At 45.4% G+C, this 19,231-nt stretch overlaps 1 protein-coding gene across 4 annotated transcripts in view; it reads left to right on the top strand.

Annotated features, from left to right (window-relative positions):
* Window positions 1-6,515, top strand: part of LOC146075909 (uncharacterized) — a 118,253-nt gene extending 111,738 nt beyond the window's left edge. For all 4 annotated transcript variants that reach the window (XM_083185597.1, XM_083185596.1, XM_083185595.1 and 1 more), the window contains exon 3: window positions 5,242-6,515. The gene's annotated coding sequence lies outside the window, so the exon portion shown is untranslated. The remainder of the gene's footprint in view (window positions 1-5,241) is intronic.
* The last annotated feature ends 12,716 nt before the right edge of the window (window positions 6,516-19,231 follow it).

A 19,231-nucleotide genomic window follows, 5' to 3' on the forward strand; every position in this document is an offset into this window, starting at 1 on the left:
CACTTATATTCGTGTTCAACCTAATTGCCCTGGCCAGAGCCTCTATACATAAAATAAAAATTAAGGGGGACAGTGGGCATCCTTGTCGAGTACCATTATTAATAGTAAATGAGTCTGATAGCGAGCCGTTAATCCTTACTCTAGCAGAAGGGGAGGTGTATAGTGCTAAGATGCACTGTAGGCATATTGGACCTAGTCCCAGGTGCTTAAGTACACTCTTCATAAAACCCCAGTCAACTCTGTCAAACGCCTTCTCGGCATCTGTAGATAGGAGAATTCCGGAGGTATCAGTAGAGGAGAGATGGTGTATCAGACTAATTATCTTCGAGGTGTTATCTTTGGCCTCACGACCGGGAACGAATCCCACCTGGTCACTGTGAATAATGGATGGCAAGAAGTGCTTTAGTCTATTTGCTAGAAGTTTTGCATAAAGCTTCACATCGATATTAAGAAGGGAGATAGGGCGATAACTAGGGCATAATGAAGGATCCTTATCACCCTTCGGGATGACCGTGATGTGTGCCTCTAGGGATTGGGATGAGAAAGGGTGGTCGTTTGAGACTGTGTTGCAGGCCCGTAAGAGTATAGGGGGATTAATTTGTCTTTAAAAGCTTTGTAATATGAGATGGAAAACCCATCTGGGCCTGGACTTTTTCCAGAGGGGGAAGTTTTAATCGCCTCTTCCAACTCTGTGGCAGAGAATGGCCTCTCGAGATTATCTCTGATCTCATCTGTCAATACAGGGAACCCAATTTTTGTTAGGTATGATTCTATATGGCTTTGTTTTTCCTTAACGTTCTCGAAGGCTGTTGATGCAGGCAAGTTATATAAGGAGGAGTAATAAGCGCAGAATGTCGATGCAATTGACTCTGTGTCATGTACTGTTCGCCCTTGAGTATCCTTAATGGATGAGATGAAGGAAAGGGCTCTCTGGGTGCGTAGTGCTCTTGCAAGCATTTTACCTGGCTTGTTCCCCCAGCGATAAAATCGATTGCGACATTTTCTGTACGTCAGTTTTACTTTGACCAATAGTAATTTATTAAGAGCTGATCTGGCGGCAGTGAGTTCCATAAATGCAGCGGAGGAAAGGGAGGCTTTATGTGTGGATTCTAAGAGTTTAATTTTTTGGAGGAGGTCATCAATCTGGCCCTGCCTTTGTTTTATCAGGAACGATCCCAGTTGGATACATTTCCCACGTATAACGCACTTATGGGTCTCCCAGATCGTCAAAGCAGAGACGTCAGGGGTTACATTGTGATCTATATACAGATCTAGCGTGTCTTCCAATTGAGATTTGCAATAGGAATCAGAGAGGAAAGACTCGTTGAATCGCCAAGTGTGGTGTTTTGGAGTCGTGGTCCCTAAAGAGATATCTAGGAGAACGGGGGCATGGTCGGACCAGGTGATGGGGCCGATGGAAGTGTCTTGGACCATATGTAGATGGCTATGGCCTAGAAGGAAGTAATCTAATCTGGAGTAAGATTTATGTGTAACCGAGTAATATGTATAGTCTCGGTCGGTGGGGTGGCCTATTCGCCAAACATTGGACAGCTGGTGAGTGTGGAGCAAGCGTCTTATCCCCTTAGATCGGGAACCCAAAGTGGTGGTTGGGGGCGGGGTAACATCCTGGAGGGGGTCTAAGGCCCAGTTGAAGTCACCTCCTATCACTAAGATCCCCTGCTTAAGCGAACTAATTGTGTCTAAGACCCTCCCAAGAAAGGCCGCCTGACCCTGGTTCGGGGCATATACATTGACAATCGTAAACATTGTATTATAGACAGAGCAAAGAAGTAACAGGCATCTTCCCTCCTCCAATATATGTACTTGTACATCAGAAACTGGTACGTGTTTAGCAAATAAAATTGCAACACCTTTGGATTTAGAGTGTGGGTAGTTGCAATAGTACGTAGTGGGGAAGTAGTGATTACTGAGACGGGGGGTTGATTCGGCCTGGCGAAAGTGGGTCTCCTGAACTAGGACTATGTCTGCTCTTTCCCTATGAAAGGAATGAAGAGCCTGGGTTCTTTTTTCAGGGATATTGAGGCCCCTTGCATTAATAGATATAATACGTAAATTTACTGCCATCTGGTCGCATAAAAGAGAGTCGGATCAGAAAGATAGACGTGGAAGGGTAAGAGGGAAGGGAGATAGAGCGGGATGGGAGTGGGGGGAGAGAGAAGGGGAAAGAGGAGGAAGGACAAGACATCAGAATAGGAGAGAGAAGTATAGCTTAACCATAAACATCTGGTAAAAACTACAAACACATAACCGCATCCGGACATAAGGAGGGCCATAATGGCTTCCATGTCACGGAAGGAAAACATTTAGCGGTAGGGGGAAACTAGGGGGCCGTGACTCCGCCAAGCCACCTGGAGGGTCTCAGATGATGGTGGAAAAGAGGACAATCAACTGGTTCCTACCTAAGCAAAAAAAAGGAAGGGAAAAGGAACAGATCCTAGCAAGAAAAAAAAGAAAGAAATGTATATACATATACGCATATACACGTACACACAGATATATAACAGTCACATTTAAGTAGGATGAGTGCACTATAAAAATAACAAGTAGTATCTAAATGGGTAGTAGAGGCAAATAGTTATGTGCGCACAGGAAGTGCCAATTTTTAGCAATAATAATTACCACCCACTGTCCCGTCAAGTAGGATCTTGTGTTTGAGGAGATGATGATGATCCTCTGGATTTTTTCGAGTAGTTGACTTGATGCCATCTCCCTCTTTTGGAAGTGTTGGAAGGAAGAGCATTCGGCAGGTGGAAGGCTTGCCAATCAGGGAGAGAGATGTTGTCTAGGCCCAGACTGGAGCAGAAGTTTGGCAGGTCAGCAGGAGAGCGCAGAGACAGTAGGTTGCCGGCATTTGTGACTTGAAGAGAAAACGGAAAGCCCCACCTATATTTGATATTTGATTTTCGTAGAGCATCTGTTAGAGGTTTTAGCAATCTTCTTTGTTGAAGTGTACGCCACGAGAGATCTTGATAAATCTGCACTCGAGTTCCATTGAACTCGACCGCCTCCAGTTGGCGTACTTTTTGAAGTAGTTCTTCTTTTTGGGAAAAATAGTGAAAACGGCATATCACATCCCTTGGGGAGTCAGATGCTGGGCCCTTAGGTTTGAGGGCTCTGTGGGCTCGGTCAAATTCAATAGGTGTTTCGGGGTCTAGACCCAGTATTTCTCCAAATATCTTGTTGAGGGCATCTATGATTCCAGATGGAGGAACAGATTCCGGAAGACCTCTCACTCTGACATTATTTCTACGCCCTCGATTGTCCAAATCTTCCAGTCTCTCTTGCATCGTTTTCAGGTCAGCGGCCTGTTGTGAAAGTGCCTCCTTAATAGAAGTGAGTTGGTCGGAATCATTTTCTCTTTCCTTCTCCAAAGAAGCAATTCTTGTCCCCATAAGGGTGACATCGGCTTGTACTGTAGCAATCTGAGATTGGAACGAATCTTGGAGGTGGGATTCAAGCGCTTGTAGGTCTTGTTTGGAAGGGAGCGTTCGAACATGTGATAATACTTCTCCAATTTCGCTTCTTAGTTGCGACATTTGAGCTTGGAGATCTTTAGCGGGAGGAGCTTGGGCCATCTCGGGAGGATCAGCCAAGGTTGTTTCAGTGGGGGAAGCAGATAGCCGGTCTGTGACTTGAGAGGTGGAAAGATAGGACCGAAGATTGGTTTGTGAGGCGTTAGGTGTCGAGCGGGAGTCTTTACCCTGTGTACTCTTCCTGCCTCTGCCCATTAGATGTGTGTGAAATTTCCAGACTGGGTCATCTCGTTAGGTAGGACCATTAGGCGGTGTGTAGACGGAGGTCACATTCCCCTATATCATGGGCCTGGCATTAGGGATAGGTCATGATTACATAGTGGTGCCACTAGTAGGGGTCTTTTATATGAGGTTATGTTGCTAGAGGCGTTTCAGAGAATCTTTGGATCGGAGGGAAAGGTCCCAGTAAAATGCACAGTAGGGTTGGGTACCGGAGAGGTAGGATTGGTGTACTGTGATGGAATGTCTGGGGGACAGACAATAGAGCAGGTATATTACATACACTGTGTGTACGCCTTTATTGGTAGAAAAGTACCGTCCCAGGGCAACCCCAGGTAGCAGGGGACAGGATGGGAGTAATAGTTAGTGTTGCTAGGGTTAGGGAGCCTGGGGGATGCTTCTGTGTAGCACAATCAGATTTTGCTGGGATTGCCTCTACCAAGATGGCCGCCGCGGCCTGTCAGGCCTGGTTAATGCGCTGTGAAGTGGCTGAATAAACTCCCCTGGGCAGGTCCCCTAGCAAGGGGAAGGTCACCTGGAGGTCTGGGCAGCGTTGGCAACACCAGATGATCCGTCTGTGGCCCTTGGGATGGCTGTCCGGTGGTCCGGGAACGGGTGCCCCACGCCCGGGCTCCAGCAGAAATCGAGGTCCCGGCTTGGTGCCGGCAGTAGGCCGCAACCTGCAGGGACGTGGATCTCCGTCCCCCGGCTCCGCAGCTGCTACCCCAGGCGCTGGAGGAGGTCAGCGGGTTGTTAAGACAGGGTAGGGGCTGTTTGGCGGGTGTTGAGGGTGATTTTGGGGTGGCAGAGGGTTGATTTTGTGGGAGCGCTGTGAGGTGAGCATCTTCCCTCGGTCCCGGCCAGGCCACGCCCCCCCAATACACATTTATAGGAAGGCCCCAAATTTAAAGTCAAAGTTAGTGTCCAGTGCGTACATGACAGGTGAAAAAAACGACAGGGTTTCCACAGGTGTGGGTGCTGCCTGAGTTGTAGAAGCATTAAATCCAATGGAATAACAAAATATAATAATATTAATATAAATGGACAAGAGGTCGTGATAAAAGACATCATAACGTGCCACACAAAAAATGTAATTTATGCCATACAATGCAGTTGTGAAAAATATTACATAGGAAGGACTTCACGACCACTGAAGGTACGAGTCAGTGAACACTTGAAAAACATTTAAAACGGTTTCGAAACGCATGCATTATCCTCTCACTTTAAATTAATACATAATTGCTCCAGCTGTTTTATAAGATTATTCCTGGGATTGAAGGTTATAAAGGAAAATGGGAGACATGGTAATACGGCAAAAATGCTGGCAAAGGAGGAGATGAAATTTATACATGGACTCAAAACCCTTGTCCCTTCGGGATTAAACAAGGATTTCGAGCTCAAGTGGTTCCTGTGAGGATTTTTGTTTGTTCTGTTTTTCTGTCACTAATTATATTTTTCCGTCTTTTAGAATAAAACAATCAAGCAAGAAGTTTTTCTTAAAATATATGCATGCCATCTCATTGTGAGTGATGTCACCTACATCTGGTCCCGGATGGGTGAACGTCTCCGTTGGAACGTGTTAATATCTGTATATATATGATTTGTGATTGTAAAAATATTGTAAAGCTGATTTGGAGTGTTTATTTAACAACTTTTAATATGCAAATTAGTGTAATACTGAAGGATATTACAAACTGTATATACTGTAGTAAATGTATTATTAATTATGTACAATTATTTGCATTCCCCTTTTTTGTGAAGCGATTTGTTTGCTTCAAGGAATACATGCTGCTGCTGACACGCAGCATGCGTTCCAATTCAGTCCCACCATAACATCATGCACAGTGCGTTTCATTCTCCAGGCTTTGTACAAGAAACCATTAAGTTGCTCTATCACAGAGGATCTAGGCACCACAGCATCACGCTCTGTGCACCTGTGCGCCATATAGAAAGGGCGGTGACACGCATAATGCGTTCCATTCCCCGGGATTTGCACCGGACATCAAGAAGTCTTACATTTTCAGAGGATCTGGACATTTCAAAAGGTGCGCCTCACTGTTCGCCAGTAGATAATGCACTGCGTGTGATCTGCGCATTCTATCCCTTTTTTTTACACTCATATTCAACCCGTTATTATCACTTCCGGGTATCGGTGGAACGCAAGGCGTTCCACTGCGGCGCCATCCTTTCCCCCAAACACTGACAGCATGATTTTAGCGTGTCAGTACTCACAAAAATTCACCTTTTTATATGTTGATCCCTTTAGTTCGATTACTAGTAGCAAACATCCCGCTATTGTTAGTAATATGTGTAATTTTGAATGTTGTATTATGTAATGAATATTCAGGATGTGATGTCACTTCCGGTATTTTTGATTGGAGCACCACCACATAAATATCGAGAAGCCTGCTACAGTCCCCATGTCTTGAAAAAGGCTCCAAGTGAGCCGAAACGCGTTGACCAGGGGACTGTTTTTTTCTTGCATCCTGAAGCCCACCAGAACCACGGAGGTAACTTTTGGATTCCAACACCATTCACTCTGTCCGGACTTTACCATCTACTGCTGTGAGTGTGTTGTGGTTTCTTTCCGTTTCATCCTGGTTTCTGGGGCTCAGTTTTCCTCTGTTTTAAATTTTATGTTTTTAGAAAGTTTTTTACAGTGGTCTTTATTGTAAATGTCTGTTGAAAAAAAATGTTTTAGCCCAACTATGGGTTTTGTGTAATAAATAACCTTTTTATACACCTACTCTCCAATTTTTTTTGGACTACCAAATGTACCCCATATTTGAGGACTAAAGGACTAAAGAATCCTTAAAGTAAAAGATACCCAGATGTGCATGGTTCCTGCTTCTGACACCGTGAGTGTGGTACGCCATCTATGTGTGTTGTTGATCCTTAAAGATACCTTTATGAGTGTTTCCACATTCATTTGGATGTGAGTAAAGGGTACGCCATAGACCTTTTTCTGGTCCCACATTCTTTCGGTCAAGTAAAGATACCTTTATAAGAGTTATCCCCTCCTATCGAGAGTGAGTAGGGGTACGCTCTCTCCACATAAATATTCAATATAAAGATACCTTTATGATCTTGTAACACCATACATGCATGTGAGTAGAGGTACGCCCCTGTAGGATCTTTACTACCATACGGAAAAGAAACCTTTATATGTTTTAGTTGCACCTTTTTCGTGTGAGTGGGGTACGCCATTTGATGTACAGATAAAGAACAAGAAAGAATAATAACAGGATTACTAGTGTGACTTTATTATTTATATTTTTGTTATTTCTTATATCTCCCTCCATCGGGAAACACAACTGGATACGGAACTCTTTCAAACATCTCTCTCTGAGACATTCCTTAAAAACCTGTGTTCTGGACTCATTTATACCCTGGAGGATGTGGATATCTAGAAGGGGAAGTACTTTTCCTCCATTTTGAGCAAATTTTTTCCACATTTTCACCGTTTTGTTTATTATAGTGCTTTGAACTTTCAGATCTGAATAAGGGCCCATATGTCAAAAAAGTAGGGTGTGGCTTCGGGGGAAGTGGCATTGCCACGTATTAGTACCAAGTCACATTACAACACACACACTACACCAGGTAAAGCCCCTTAGACACACTACACCAGGATTACACATTATGCCACGCACTGTAATGGCTATTACACCGAAATGCTTATTACACATTATACCACACACCATAATACCTTTAAATTTTATGCCACATAACTGCTGCTTTCCTACATGCTCTTTGACAGGAGTTACAGGCTCATTGCCAGACATTGCATGCTTATTGCCAGGGGTTTCTTTCTAGATGCCAGGAGTTACATGCTCATTGCCAAGGGTTACATGGGGTATGGGTCATAGGTTTCACAAGAGGAAGTTCGACCACTGAAGGTTGACATGCATCAAAGTTGACATGGGATAGATCGACACAGGCATTAGGTCGACATGCACAAGGTCCACAGTCAAAAGGTTGACATGGGGTTTTTCACTATTTTGTCCCGTAAGTTGACACAGTCGACATGGACATTAAAAAGTGCATCACATTGCCTCGCTTTGCTCGGCACAATATTTGGTACTTGTGTATTTTGACGGCGCCCACGAAATTCGGCCGCAAATCGCATGGAAAAATCGGATGGGATTTTGCGGCCGATTTTCGACCGATTTCTCACTTTTTCCGGCCGATTTGCATGCTGTTCCATCATTGCACACCCCCGATTTCCATCGTAGTGCATTGCATTCAATATAGTGGCATGTGAAGCGATTCGATTTGTAATTGTACAATCACCCTGATGGGTACTTACAATGTTAAATGCACCATCATTGTTAACGCTACCCCCACTATCAACGCCAACCCGAAGTGTGGCAAGCGGTGGCGGTACGCGTCCTCCGACCTTTTCATACCCCCACTATCCACATCGGCGTGGAGTTGATTTTAGATAGTGTGGCGAGCGCACGCGTAATACATGTAAAGTAATCCGCGTCCCCTCGCGGGGCTCGCTACGCTCACCACGCTTCGGGCTCGGTGGCTCGCTGCGCTCGCCACTCTATCTAAAATCAAGTCCACGCCGACGTGGATAGTGGGGGTATGAAAAGGTCGGAGGACGCGTACCGCTGCCCCTCGCGGGATCGCTGCGCTCGCCACGCTTCGGGTTGGCGTTGATAGTGGGGGTGGCGTTAACAATGGGAATGCATTTAACATTGCAAATCGCATGCCACTTGCTGGCATGCGTTGCTATGCGATATTTAATTGTACAATCAGGGGCATTTTCCCGAAAATCACATCGCATACCATCGCATAGTACCTGGGGGTGTGCAAGGATTGAATAACATGCAAATCAGCAGGAAATGGCTGAAAATCGGACGCAAAATCGCATCGCAGATCAAATCGGCCAAAAATCGGACGCAAATCGGCCAATAAATCGGATGCGATATCGGATGCGATTTACATGAAATCGGGCGCTGTTGTAATACACAAGTACCCAATATTTAATTTTCCCACCATGCCCTCGTGGATGGTAGGACATGTAATACCGCCTGTCGGCTCAAAAAAAGTGAAAAACCCCATGTCGACCTAATGACCTTGTCGACCTAATCCGATGCTGACCTTGTTGACAGTCATGTCAACCTTCATGCAGTGGTTGAACTAATGACTCTACCTTCTTCTTGTCGACCTAGTTGACCGTATACCATTACATGCTCATTGCCACAAGGAAAGTTACAGGCTGGTTGGCAGGTGGAGTTACATGCTCGTTGCCCAGGGAGAATATATGCATATTGCCAGGGGAGCTCGTTGCCCAGGGACTGTCACATGCTCATTGTCTGGGGGTGTGCACTGTGTGAAAGAGCTCAAAGAATCTGCATTTCCAAGTAGCACTGGTCGCTCCCCTGTCAGATGTTAGAGGTTCTGGAGCACCTCTAGCATCTGTCTCCAACCAGACGGCAGCCATCTTTGGAGGGGTGCAGGGCCTCTGTATGCGGACAGTGACCCTGAGCTGCTGCTGCCCACTGGTCCCACTCGGCAGCTCCTGTTCTGCTGATGCTGTGGCTACACCGTGTTTCCCCGATAATAAGACAATGTAGTAATTTTTTTTTGTTCCAAAAAACAACATAGGGCTTATTTTAATTAACATTGATAGAGTGAATCTTACTAAATACTATATTGTCTATATAAGCTGAAGATTCCTTGGTACTTGTGTATTATAGCGGCGCCCCCGATGTGCATCGTACGATGAACGCATCGCATCGCATGCCATGTACCGGATGGCATGCGATGTGATGCGACGCGATTTTTACCCCCTATTCGATGAAAAATCGTATAAGCACCCTAAAGGGTGCTTTTGAGCACCTTAATGGGTGCTTACAATGTTAAATGCACCCCCACAACACCCCCCCCCACTATAAACGTGAACCCGAAGCGTGGCGAGCGCAGCGTGCCCGCGAGGGGCGGCGGTACGCGTCCTGTGACCTTTTAATACCCCCACTATCCACGTCGGCGTGGAGTTGAGAATAGAATAGTGTGGCGAGCGCACGCGGATACCTTCACAGGTAATCGCGTCCCTTCGCGGGCTTCACAGGTATCCACGTCCCCTCGCGGGGCTCGCTGCGCTCGCCACGCTTCGGGCTCGATGGCTCGCTGCGCTCGCCACACTATTCTATTCTCAACTCCACGCCGACGTGGATAGTGGGGGTATTAAAAGGTCGCAGGACGCGTACCGCCGCCCCTCGCGGGCACGCTGCGCTCGCCACGCTTTGGATTCACGTTTATAGTGGGGGGGTGGCGTGGGGGTGCATTTAACATTGTAAGCACCCATTAGGGTGCTTATACAATGTTTAATCGCATTGCATCGCATCGTATGGCATTGTATGCCATGTACAATGGCATACAATTTGAAAATTGTATGCCATCGCACACTATCGAACGAAATCGCGTCACATCGCATACCATCGCATGCGTTATGGTATGCGATGCGATGGGCGCCGCCAAAATACACAAGTACCGATTCCTTTAAGTACAAAGTATTAAGGATTATGTGTTATAAGAATTAGAACAAATGTATGGTTCTATCCTCAAGGAGTTGAAACAGTTAATATGAATGTATGTTCTCTATAAGTCTCTATATTTGCTAAGAACACCAATTAATATAGATTCAAACCAGATGTGGAGTACAAGCCACGACTACAGAACCACATTCCAATAGATACATTGGGGGAGAAGAATATACATTCCCTTATAAGGCAAGGTTTCTAGAAGGATCCATACATTCTATGGGAGTTGACTGCAATAGTTAGCGTAATATAGAAACTACTCCCAGTCTATAGAGGTTCACTCCTATTATGATGTAAGAGATACCACGTTTTCCTACGGTTCCTCCGTTTCCCTACGTTGAACCAAAGTTTTAATTGTTAACCCCACCTTAGGGGTGTGTTGTATATGAATATGTATGTTTTTTGTAATAAGCCCTCCTTTATGGGAGTGGGGGAACAGTATTTTATAGCATAAATATGAGGACTGTAAGCACAATAAAGAACACATTTTTTACTTCTTCTCGGCGGTCAGCGTAACTTCTGGTCTGGTGATGTTTGAGTACTGAAAACTGCTGGGGCTCAAATTACCATCCATCAACATTGATGACCATTATGCTCCCCCAGTCCTGCTTTTATCCCCATCATGCCCCTCAGTCCTGCTTTTATCCTCATCATGCCCCTCAGTCCTGCTTTTATCCCTATCAGGCCCTCAGTCCTGCTTTTATCCCCATCATGCCCATCAGTCCAGATTTTATCCCCATCATGCCCATCAGTCCAGCTTTTAACCCCATCATGCCCATCAGTCCTGCTTTTATCCCCATCATGCCCATCAGTCCTGCTTTTATCCCTATCATGCCCCTCAGTCCTGCTTTTATCCCTATCATGCCCCTCAGTCCTGCTTTTCCCTATCATGCCCATCAGTCCTGCTTTTATCACCATCATGCCCATCAGTCCTGCTTTTATCCCCATCATGCCCCTCAGTCCTGCTTTTATCCCCATCATGCCCATCAGTCCTGCTTTTATCCCTATCATGCCCCTCAGTCCTGCTTTTATCCCCATCATGGCCATCAGTCCTTCTTTTATCGCTATCATGCCCCTCAGTCCTGCTTTTATCCCCATCATGCCCATCAGTCCTTCTTTTATCGCTGTCATGCCCCTCAGTCCTGCTTTTTTCCCCATCATGCCCATCAGTCCTTCTTTTATCGCTATCATGCCACTCAGTCCTGCTTTTATCCCTATCATGCCCATCAGTCCTGCTTTTATCCCCATCATGCCCCTCAGTCCTGCTTTTATTCCCATCATGCCCCTCAGTCCTGCTTTTATCCCCATTATGCCCCTCAATCACCTTACATTTTAAGCACAACTGCCGCTTTCCTTCCGCATTTTTCAACCAATCAGCCTTCCCGCCGCTGCCGCTCAGTCACTTCGCTCCCGCCTGTGTACGGATGCCGCTCAATCCTTGAGGTATGAGGTGATGTCACATGCGCAATGCATCCCTGGGACCGCTGATGCCAGCAGAGGCTTCAGCGGTACCAGGGCTGCTAGGGGCCAGGGCTAAATCTTTAACAGCAGGGGGGGGGGGCGGAGATGGAAGCATTGTAGTTTAGCACAGGAACTGGGCAAAATGGGGATTTAGCTGGGGCTTATTTCCAGGGTAGGGCTTATTTTGGACCGTTGTGCAGAAATAAGGGTGGGGATTATTATCGGGGTTGGTCTTCTTGTTGGGGAAACATGGTCGTACAAAAAAGAGCTGTGTATCCAGTACAGAATTCGTGCAGCTCCTCTGATTAAGGGTTTTCCTTCTGTGACTGGCTGATGTATGAGTTCTGGATATTTCTATAGTCACCCTGCACACTGCACTGTATCACCCTACAGGGCCCTGCCAAGTCCTCAATGACAGTAGGTGAGATCACACGTCTATAAACACCTCCGCAATCTACATTGTATTAAATCGTGACACAGCATATATATATGTTTTTCTAAGGTGGAGATTGCCTTTTATTGTCAGCAAACACAAGACTGCAATCATTTATACTGCTGACAGCTATAGTGAACTTTTTATAAAACATATGAGTTTCTGAGCACTGGACAAGGTGCACAAAAATATTTTAAAGTGGACACACTACGTCATATCCCACATGTATTCTTAATGAATTATTCTTTGCTTATAATATATTGATTTATTGTATTGTTGTTACTTGTTTTTTAGGTGGCCGCCTAGAATGTTTTTATAACATTTTATTAGTTACTTTTGTAACGCTGTCTTCTGCACTGAGTATGTGTAGGTGCTATCAAGTGCCTCCACCCCAAGATTTGGTGTTATAGGGTACGACTATCTGAATATTTAGATGATGATATTAGGGCGAACTTGGGGAATCACCCTCAGACAGATTAAGTAACCCCTAAAGTTACAACTCTTTTACATAACAATAATATCATTGACATAAATAAATACACACATCAGACATAGGGCGGTATTCAATGAGGCTGATTCGCCAGGTTTTTATGGCGATTTTGTGCTGTAAGGCGAATTTTTTACAAAAACGGTGAATCACCCTATTCAATGACCAGATGGCGAATACATTTCAAGGTTTTTTTTGCCATGATTCACCGAGTAGCAATCGCTATCTTTTTGGGCAGTATTCAATGAGAAAGTTCTGCGTGCATGGAGAGCGTTTTATTTCGCTCTCCATGCACTCTCCGTGTTTTAGCGGAGATTCTTCCTGTTCCGGAGCCTCCTGCTCCCACTATTCAATGTATTTAAGACTCGCCGCCACTCGCGGCGAGTCTTAACCCCTGCAGCGGGCGAGTGTCCGCGGCAGGAAGCTTTCAGGGAGCCGGGGGACGGAAGCAGCCAGAGAGATTAAAGTCTCCCTGGCTGCTCCAGAGGAATGTGGAGGGGGGGGTGGGCTCCCCTGGACCCAGGCAGCACAGGCTGCCCCCCCCTATAGCCAGCGGGGGACCCAGTATTCACTGCACCCGATCGTGCATATTAACGATCGGGTGCAGTGAATATATGAATATCTAATGAGCGGCTCGAGCGCTCCGGCCCCCTGCTGGCTGCACTGTGTAAAAAAAAAAAAAAATTAAAAAAAATATTTTTTTTACAAATAAATATATATTCATGTGCTATAAGCACATGAATAAAAATAACATGCCCCTTCACAGAAAAAAAAAACTGATTTTTTTAACCAAAATTAAAAAAAAAAACCTTTTAGTTTAAAAGTTCACATTCCAGATCTCCATCAAAAGATGGAGAATTTCTACACGGAGAGAGACGGAGAAAATCACTTAGAAAGACGGAGAACATTTCACATTGAATAGGGTTGCTCGCTTTTGGAGAGCAAAATGCTCCGTCCAAGGCGAACAAAGCACAAATTCTCCATAAAACACGGAGAACTTTTCTCATTGAATACTGCCCTTTATGGTGAAGTGGAAGGTGAACTTTTAAAATAAAGTGTTTTCTTTTTTACATTTGGTGTCAAAAAATCAGGAATTTTATTTTGAGGAGGGGCATGCTATTTTTGTAAGCACATGAATATATATTTAATAAAAAAAAAATATATATATTTTTTTTTTTTACACTGACCAGCCAGCAGGGGGCGCCGGAGTCGAGCCGCTCATTAGATATTCATATATTCACTGCACCCGATCGTTACATATGCAAGATCGGATGTAGTGAATATACCCGGTCCCCTGCTGGCACCCCCGGGGGGCAGCCTGTGCTGCCTGGCACCCGGGGAGCCCACCTCCCCCCCACATACGCTCTGGGGCAGGCAGGGAGACTTTTATCTCCCTGCCTGCCACCGTCCTCAGGCTCCCTGTGGCGTTCGCCGCAGGAGCTCATATTCGCCGGTCAGGGGCAGTGAGCCGGCGAGGCTCCGGAACGCGGCGACCAGTGGCGAATGTGCAGCGAATCCTCAACAGGATTCGCTGCACGTCGCCGGTATTCACATTGAATACCGCCCATAGCTGAGACAAGGGCATCAACCTCCACCAATGTTTTATTTGGCTGGAACGTTTGCAGAGTATTCTAGCTTAGTATACTTCAGAGATGCCTCCTTGTAATAAAAATATTATATATTCCTAAGGTAGTATGCTAAAACATATAACACATTTCACTTCAGACACAATGGAAATAGAACAGTTTCCAACTCCAATAAATAAATAGATATTAATTAACCTTGAATTATTATTGCGCAATAATATAAGTATTTGCAAGTGTACACTAGTTCAAAAAATATAAGCGCTTTGATTATTTTGTAGCATTCCACATATTTGTTGCTGGATTTCCTAAGTCACTACTGTGCCCACCTGAGTCCTGTAAGGGGAGTACGGGAATAATAGGAGTATAACTTCTAGGAAGTATTTGTAATCCACCACAGGGTCTCTAATACCAAAGGCAATATTGTATCCTACATGTAGGCTTGTAATATCATTGACGCTGTCACTCTCTCTTGGGATCAGAATAGTGTTTAGCATGTTAGTAGCTAGAAAGAACTACTTAGTTCTTTCCCTCAGTACTGTTATAGTTGTGAAGAAATAATGTCACTATCTCAGTGTAATAAGCAGACTTTTCTGAGGTAACTTGTGTTCGAAATTGAGCCAAATCCACTTTCTTCCTTGAGTACAATCAGTACAATATAATACTTTACTGCTCAAATCTGTCTCTCTCCCGGGGCCTTATTTTGGTTCATTCTTTCTGACAAAATCCTTCTTAGATGGACAAAACCATGTGCACTGCAGGGGGGGCAGATGTAACATGTGCAGAGAGAATTAGATTTGGGTGAGTAATTTTGTTTCTGTGCAGGGAAAATACTGACTGCTTTATTTTTACACTGCAATATAGATCTCACTTTGAAGTAAAACCCCACCCAAATCTAATTCTCTCTGCATAAGTAACACCTGCCCCACCTGCAGTGCACATGGTTTTACCCATCTAAGAAGGATTTTGTCAGAAAGAATGAACCAAAATAAGGCCCCCTGTGACTGTAATTATCCTCCCTTAGTTACGTGTCCCATGCAGATAGCTGGTAACAAATGTATTCTCCCAAATGCGCTGTAGACAGATTAGCCCTGAGGTCTGTCAGCCAAGAGTCTCTACTGCTGCAGTGTAACTTAGGCCCTTATTCTGATTGACGCGGACTTTACCGCGTACTTACGGATCGCGTCTTTATGGCGTCTGCGCATGCGTGGAGAACGCTACGCGCATGTGCCACGCCTTGACTCGGTACCAGTTCGGCCAAATCCCGTCCAAAACTGTTCACCGCTATCAGTCGGGAAATAGGGGCGTATTATGGGCGTCATGCGGAATGACACATGGGCGTAGTTTCAAAGTGGGCAAAACGGGGCGGAAACATGGGCGGACACGGGGGAGTACACTTATGTTGGGGGGCGTACATTCGGAAACCACTCCGAATGCACGCGATCAAAAAGGGCAGAAATGTGCGGTGTCCACAAGTGTACTATTGCTTTGCGGACACCACTCGTTCATGCGGTAGGCGAACGTACGCCTAATGACTACAACCATTAACACCTGAACCCAATAGAATCTACTCCTTTACTCATTACTCACTAATAGGACGCTTGTCAGTGCTTTAATTGAAACCATTGCTGCTTCAAGGAACCCGTACTAAACACCCACATATGCTGTACTTGTCAGACACTTTCAAACTGCTAACAATGGACATGACAGAATATTAATACTAGCAATACACATGTGTATTCGACATGTTCCAAATAAGCAGTTTTTTATGAGGATAGGTAATTGAATAAGTGGGTCATGTGATGTATTGCAGAAGATACTTCATAGTGGGTTGTTTGGCGTAAATACTCCGCTTACGTGCGGTAGCACCGCTTGGCTCCCGTTCGGATGCGGTATTCCCGAGCATACTCTGTAATACTCTGTAATACCGTGCCGAATCGGAGTGTTTCTCCCGCACACGCATGCTTTGTATGTCGTCCGTAAACACGCCCTGTTCTTAAAGAGTGAGTCCGTCCGAATGCGGAGGACACGTGGGCGTTTCTACGGACGATGGCCGCATGCGGCAAAACGCCGTGCCGTGCGGACCGCTCCGTAAGAATGCGGGAATTTCCGCACAGATCAGAATAAGGGCCTTAGAGTGTGTACACACGGTTCGATGTTCTGTGCGATCCAATGTACGATTCGATGTTTTGTCCGATTTTTACTTTTCCCTTTTTTTTTTCTCTTCTCCTTAAGATATGCCTTAAGATATGCTTAAGATTTTGACTTTTTACCATACAATTTGCTATGCGATTTCCTATTTGATTTACTATGCGATTTCCTATGTGCCTTAAGATTTGCTTAAGATTTTGACTAAGCGATTTTGACTTAACAACAGGATAACTGACAGGGCCCTGGAAATCGTATAGCACATCGCATCTTAAGCATATCGCAAGGCACATACGATGCATGCGATATGCTTGCGATTTGTGCTAGATAGAGTGTGCTGCCCACTCTATCTCCCCTCCGATCTCTCCTTAAACGGGAGCGCGCATCGGGCTAGGAAGCCCTTACAATGCATACAATCAGTATGCGATATGTATGCGATATGGCTTCCGATGTTGATGATATCGTCAACATCGGAAGCCATATCGAACCATGTGTACACACTATTACTCCTCTCTCTGTGCGCAGCTACAACGCTCTGTCACTGTACATTACCTCTCTCTGTGCGCAGCTATAACGCTTTGTCACTGTACATTACCTCTCTCTGTGCGCAGCTACAATGCTCTGTCACTGTACATTACCTCTCTCTGTGCGCAGCTACAACGTTCTGTCACTGTACATTACCTCTCTCTGTGCGCAGCTATAATGCTCTGTCACTGTACATTACCTCTCTCTGTGCGCAGCTATAACGTTTCTGTCACTGTACATTACCTCTCTCTGTGCGCAGCTATAACGTCTCTGTCACTGTACATTACCTCTCTCTGTGCGCAGCTATAACGTCTCTGTCACTGTACATTACCTCTCTCTGTGCGCAGCTACAACGCTCTGTCACTGTACATTACCTCTCTCTGTGCGCAGCTACAACGCTCTGTCACTGTACATTACCTCTCTCTGTGCGCAGCTATAGCGTCACTGTCACTGTACATTACCTCTCTCTGTGCGCAGCTACAACGCTCTGTCACTGTACATTACCTCTCTCTGTGCGCAGCTACAACGCTCTGTCACTCTACATTACCTCTCTCTGTGCGCAGCTACAACGCTCTGTCACTGTACATTACCTCTCTCTGTGCGCAGCTACAACGTTCTGTCACTGTACATTACCTCTCTCTGTGCGCAGCTATAATGCTCTGTCACTGTACATTACCTCTCTCTGTGCGCAGCTATAACGTTTCTGTCACTGTACATTACCTCTCTCTGTGCGCAGCTATAATGTCTCTGTCACTGTACATTACCTCTCTCTGTGCGCAGCTATAACGTCTCTGTCACTGTACATTACCTCTCTCTGTGCGCAGCTACAACGCTCTGTCACTGTACATTACCTCTCTGTGCGCAGCTACAACGCTCTGTCACTGTACATTACCTCTCTCTGTGTGCAGCTATAACGTTTCTGTCAGTGTACATTACCTCTCTCTGTGCGCAGCTATAATGCTCTGTCACTGTACATTACCTCTCTCTGTGCGCAGCTACAACGTTCTGTCACTGTACATTACCTCTCTCTGTGCGCAGCTATAACGTTTCTGTCACTGTACATTACCTCTCTCTGTGCGCAGCTATAACGTCTCTGTCACTGTACATTACCTCTCTCTGTGCGCAGCTATAACGTCTCTGTCACTGTACATTACCTCTCTCTGTGCGCAGCTACAACGCTCTGTCACTGTACATTACCTCTCTGTGCGCAGCTACAACGCTCTGTCACTGTACATTACCTCTCTCTGTGTGCAGCTATAACGTTTCTGTCACTGTACATTACCTCTCTCTGTGTGCAGCTATAACGTTTCTGTCACTGTACATTACCCCTCTCTGTGCGCAGCTACAACGCTTTGTCACTGTACATTACCTCTCTCTGTGCGCAGCTATAACGTCTCTGTCACTGTACATTACCTCTCTCTGTGCGCAGCTACAACGCTCTGTCACTGTACATTACCTCTCTCTGTGTGCAGCTATAACGTTTCTGTCAGTGTGTCACAGTCACTGTAAATGAGCTTTCTGTAGTTGTGCACAACTTGGTGCATGAATAACCATCTTTATCTCTGGCAAAGGCTTGGGAAACATTACTGTAGTAGGCTGTCACTCCCCTTGTACTATCCCCTTCTGTAATGTATCTGTTATGTGACTCCAGTGTCACTTGTCACTCAACGTCAAGCCGCACCTTTTCGGCCTAATATGGGACTCTGAGGGTGGTATAACTCACCACTCTCCCTCCTCTGTCCCTCTGTCCAGCATCCTCCAATGAGTTCTTATATTAAGGGCTGGCTCCTCCATCTTCTACTCTGAGCAAACTGACATGCCAGGTTTAGCTCCATCTGCAGGCACACAGGATGCCTCACCTTTCTCCTAGTGAGAGTACAGGTCTCTGTCCCTCACTTACAGGGACCTCACAGCTCTCCCTCTGAGGCACAGGGCAGTCTTTCCATAGAGTCCTCCCAGGTACCTCATCCTGTACTCCTCTCTTTTCTCTTTCCCTCTGCCCCTTCTCCTCTGACAGGGCAAATCACTCCCTGCTGTATATCACTACGCCCTCTCTTCAACTGTCAGCAACATCTGTGAACTGTGTATATAGCATCCAACAATTAAGTCCACTGCCATCGATGAAATCTGACATATACAGTGTCACCAACACACCAAAATATATATAAACATTTAAAATAAACATAGCCATACAGAACACTACATTCCTTAGTTAGTTCATATGTTTACTGGTATTTAACATAGGGTATGAGTTTTGAATACAGGCATTT

The sequence above is a fragment of the Crinia signifera genome, chromosome 4 (genome assembly GCF_055691185.1).
Source record: "Crinia signifera chromosome 4, ASM5569118v1, whole genome shotgun sequence".
NCBI classification, from domain to species: Eukaryota; Metazoa; Chordata; class Amphibia; order Anura; family Myobatrachidae; genus Crinia; species Crinia signifera.